This window comes from Balaenoptera musculus, chromosome 9 (assembly GCF_009873245.2).
Source record: "Balaenoptera musculus isolate JJ_BM4_2016_0621 chromosome 9, mBalMus1.pri.v3, whole genome shotgun sequence".
Classification (NCBI taxonomy): Eukaryota; Metazoa; Chordata; class Mammalia; order Artiodactyla; family Balaenopteridae; genus Balaenoptera; species Balaenoptera musculus.
The window spans coordinates 91,688,560-91,694,033 of record NC_045793.1 but is presented as its reverse complement, the minus strand read 5'-3'; positions in this window follow the sequence as shown (position 1 = coordinate 91,694,033).

Sequence of the window (5,474 nt, the reverse complement as noted above, 5' to 3'; positions counted from 1 at the left end):
AATCATTTCCAGGACTTCTTTCCAAAGAGATAGATGTGTCACTTCAAAAAGAAATGTCAGACAATATTATTGTTACTTCCCAGCACTTATTTAGCAGTTAATGCTGGTTAAAATGCATTTCCTTATTTATATCCTTTAGGCATTTGGAGTGTAAGACAAAGTCTGCTATTAGATCTGCACACTCACTTATTTGTTCATTCATTCATTCATTCAAGGATTTATTAAGAATTTATGAGTGCTGGCCATGATACAATGATGAACAAAGAAGCATGAACCCTGGTCTCATACCTGTGGGTGCAGCAAACATTCACTACATGGTCACAAGTTGTATATTATATTTCACTGATTCTAAAATGCAGATTTTTCACATTTTATCAGGACTCATAATTGATGGTGTGTTATAGTTCAATTGGCAGCATTTTTTTTTTCTTTCTTAGTGGTTCATAAAATAATTGTGAGTTTTACAATTAATGGCATAATAGAATTGATGAAATATGAATATATACAAAATCATAAGTATAGCTATATATTTGAGTGATTTCGTGTGTTACAAGAATGATTTAATTGAGTCCTGTGTTTATTTAAATTGAGAGAATTCAGTCTTGCTACCTTTTTCTGGTCTAGAGGGCAAATTTTACTTAGTTTCTTTTTCCTCTTTTTTTTTTTTCAACTTAAAAATTTCTCTAATCAGAAGAATTGCAAAATAACAGAAATATGCAAATAATGCCCAAAAAGTCTGTTTTTAAAAGCAACCTAGATTCTGATTTTTATCATTTTCTACCTTTGAACTGTAATGTTTGTACCTTATTTCTTGCTTTTTTTTAAAATGTAGAATTGAATTGAATCACCTCTGTTTGGAGGCAGCATTTGACTCACTGTTAACATTTCAAACAGAAACACTGTCTACTTTTCAGATTGACATTGGTGAAAAACCAATTTCCAGGGAAAGTCATTTTCCCTGGGAATTTCAACTCTGATCTGTGAGCTTTATTTTTATTATGTTTGCTAATTTTCTCAAGACAATAGATGCTAAGTTTCTGCCATATTTAAACAAAAAGATAACTTTAACTTTCTTTTTTTCTGATCTCTCCTCTGAAAACTGATTTGGCTTATTTTCAGTAAGCATATAGTTTTGTACTCTATTGTTTTTTATTTCCTGAATGTTACTTTTTCCCCCCTCTCCAGATATAAGATCTGCTCCTTAAAGACAGAAATAATATGTTATATGTCTCTTATGGTATTAAAAAATTAAATATGCCTGTAGTGAACAAGGTGGAAAATATATTAACATTGAAAATAGCAATCATTTCTTATCACCCACATAATCTCTGTTAAGCTTTCTGTTTATTTCCTTCTTGTTTTTTTTTTTTCTATGCACACAAATGTATATATTTCAAGCAAGTAAGAGTATAATGCTAGTCTTGTTTTGCAACTCTACACAATACCTTGGCAAATTATGACAATGTAATAGATACTGGAGAAATACTTGTCAAATTGTGGATTGCTTGATCATTTAATGATGGGATCTTGAGAAATCATTGCCTCTTGAGGAATGAAACTTGTTTAAAAAGATGAGAATTTATTCTTTTTTAAGAAAATCACTAAACAAAAGAATTCTTTCCAAACCTGTGTGGCAGTCCATTCCAATTTAAGGCAATTCTCAGTGTCAATAAATATTCATTTTTATATAGTATAATTCAGTAAATGTTTCAGATAGTAGAGGAAAAACCACATTCTTTAATATAAATCCAAATTTGATATTGTCTTAGTAAAATTATCTCTCATGAGATAAATGAAATAATGGCACTTTTTTAAGGCAAATTGTAATTTGAGGGCCCACCCAACTATCTTATTACTTAAATGTATTTAACTTTTTAAAAATTTTTTAAGGTCTTTTTTTTCCCCTTTTTTTAAAAATTGAAGTATAGTTGATTTACAATGCTGTGTTAGTTTCAGGTATACAGCAAGGTGATTCAGTTTATATATATATATATATATATACTTTTTCAGATTCTTTTCCCATATAGGTTATTCCAAATATTGAATATAGTCCCCTGTGCTATACAGCAGGCCCTTGTTGGTTATCTATTTTATATATAGTGTTGTGTATATGTTAATCCCAAACTCCTAATTTATCCCTCTCCCTACCTTTTCCCCTTTGGTAACCATAAGTTTGTCTTCTATGCCTGTGAGCCTATTTCTGTTTTGTAAATAAGTTCATTTGTATCATATTTTAGATTTCACATATAAGTGATATATGATGTTTGTCTTTCTCTGACTTACTTCACTTAGTTTGATAATCTCTAGGTCCATCCATGTTGCTGCAAATGGCATTATTTTATTCCTTTTATGGCTAATATTCTATTTTATATACATATACAACAGCTTCTTTATCTGATGTATTTAACTTTTAAAGTTATCTTTGCACACCTATTCCATGAACATGGTTTGTCAATAGAGGGAGAAAAGGGAAACTTGAGAGATGTTTCAAGTAAACAATGATGTGCTATGTTATCCTGAGTTGGATGTTTTTGTTTTGTTTTGTTTTGTTTAATATTTATTTATTTATCTGTCTGTGCCGGGTCTTAGTTGCAGCATGTGGGATCATCTTTGCCGCATGTGGGATCTAGTCCCCCGACCAGGGATCAAACCTGGGGCCGCTGCATTGGGAGCACAGAGTTTTAGCCACTGGACCACCAGGGAAGTCCCCTGAGTTGGAGGTTTGTGAGTATTCCATCCATTCATTCATCCATACGTACATCAATATATTTATTTATTTATTCAGTGAATACTTATTGAGCCCCCTACTTGTGTCAGACACCATCTTAATCTTGGGGATACAGCATTGAACAAGTCTGACAAAGTTCCTGCCCTCTAAGTGTTATCGAACCAAACTTGGGTCAGCTCACCTGCTCACAGTAAAGCCAATCTTCTGATGTGGGTTGTGGTGAAGGGAAGTGCAGTGTTTATTGCAGGGCACCAAGCAAGGAGTCCAGCCAGCTAGAGATAAAAAGGCCTGAACTCCCCGAAGGCTTTCAGGGAAAGTGTTTTAGAAAGAGGGTAAGGGAGGGGCGTTGTGGGGTATGTGATCAGCTTATGGACATTCTTCTGATTGGTTGGTGGTGAGTCGACATCATCAACCTTCTGGTTCCAACCGGTCTGAGGTCTATGTGCTTGTGGGCAGCATACAGTTAACTTCTTCTGCCTGGTGGGGGTTTCAGTATCTGCAAAACAGCTCAAAGGACATGGCTCAGAATATTATCTATAGTCCTTGTGGAGGAACTAAAGGTCCTTGACTTTGTTTAATGGCTAAACTATTATTATTTTGTCTTGTATGACTGTTCTCCTTTCTGCATTTTCTCACTTCTCTGATTAAATTTATTCTTTGATTAAAGTTTTTCTACAGACAAAAGTCAGGCAGAGGACATAGGTGTGTGTGTGGGGTGTCTGTTCTGGGAAGGCCCCATAGGGTCTTGCTCAGTTACAAAAGGACTTATAGTCTAGTAGGGGGCAGTGATATACACAAATAAATAAATCAGATAATATCCTGTGATGATAAACTGTATTAGAGAAACAGAATGATGTCAGGTAGAATTACTGGGGGTGGGGGGGAGGGCAATAACAGCAGGGGGAGAGGGAGGAAGGCTTTAAATAGGGTGGTCAGGGAAGACCTCTCTCTTTCCAAGGAGCTGACATTGTAAGAGAAATCTGTGAGAAGGAGACTGGCCTTCTGGAAGAGGGAAGAGCAAATGCAAAAACTCTGAGTCAGGAAGGAGTTTGATGTGCTTCAGAAACTGAAAGGAAGGCAGTGTGGTTGAAATCCAGATAAGGCAGATCTGGAGATACCAGATTGAGAGACCTCAGCAGCATGTGGCAATTACAACCCAGCATTTAGGGGAGAGGATGGACAGATAAAACAAGGCCAGCACGCAGTCCCTGAGAGGTCACTGGAGGAGGAGGAGGGGACTTTCTTCCTCTATAAGATGCAGATAATCCTTGAGCTCAGGTGGAGAGGAAAAAAAAAATCTAAAATACTTTGAATGCTTTGGAGAACTAGTCTCTGAATAAAATGTTTTTGGTAGCTATGTTTTTTAATGACACATGTCAAGTGAAAGAAAAAAATCTTATTATTTAAAATGTACCCTCTTGTTTCTAATTATTACATGTGTGATTAATAATTTTACTTTTTTTGGTACTGGTAGTGCCTTATACTCAGTATAAGTAGTCAAGGTAACTCCTGTAGATCTGAGCAGAAACTGATCCAGGCAGTCACACTAGATCCTTTTGGTGGAAAACAACAGCATATTATCTGAGGCCATTTATCTTTCTTTTGCGGGGGCTGGCTGACAGCTACTTTGCTTTATAAAGAATAAGCTTTTTGGGAATTACCTGGTTGTCCAGTGGTTAGGACTCCATGTTTCCACTGCAGGGGGCACGGTTTCGATCCCTGGTCAGGCAACTAAGATCCCACAAGCCGTGCAGCCAAAAAAAGAATATGCTTTTTAAATTTGTTCATACCACCTCTATTGAACTACAGTTTAGTAGCAACACAATTAATCCTAGAATCTACTGTCAAATTCTTCATTTAAAAATGAATCTTAAATATCAACAGAGAGAAAGCCTATCAAGGGTCAGACAGGTTGATGAGGAGAGAAAAAAGAGGGAAGGATGAAGCTGAGGGAGGCTGAAGAGAAAGAATCAAAGGACTGGGACAGGGAGAGAGACCAGGAGGGAGACTCATGGCATTTTTTTCCACTGGATGTGCCATATTGCCCAGGGCAGTCCGATTTGAAAACTCAACTGCTTTTGAGCATAAGTATTACCTTGCAGTGGATATTCTTATTCCCATTATACGGATGAGGAGATACACACATAGGTTAAGTAATTTGCCCAGGGTCACACAGTCTGGCTGAGCCGGAATCTGAACCCAAGCAGTTTGACTCCTAAGCCCACTCTCATAACTTCTGTGAGAGTACCTGGGGCTTTAGTAACATCAGCTCACCTCACCCGACCATAGCATAGAATTTCTACTTGTGTCTTAGTGCCCCAGCCCAGGCTTCATGTTCCCTCTGCTAAGTTTCAGCTTCTAATTCTCCTCTTTTGATATAATATTTAGTAGTATGATATACACAGACAATGGGATACCATGGGATACTAACAAAGTGGATCAATGTATATGAACATGGAAAGAAACCCATAGTGTATTATAGATGAAAAAAGACAAGGTGCAAAAAAATGTGTAGAGTATGCTCATATTTGCATAAGTGAAGGGGATATACATTTGCATATGATCTTAATCAGAGTCCTAGGTAGAGAGATAACACATTGAGATAGAGTTAATGAAGGCACTGTTTACAAAAGTGCGGCAGGCTCAAGGAAAACCAATAAGGCTTGGTGAAGCCCCTTGGGGCTGGCTGAAGGGAGGTGTCAAAGGTCCCGAGAAAAGAGCAGTCATCAGTCCTAGCCTAAGGGGG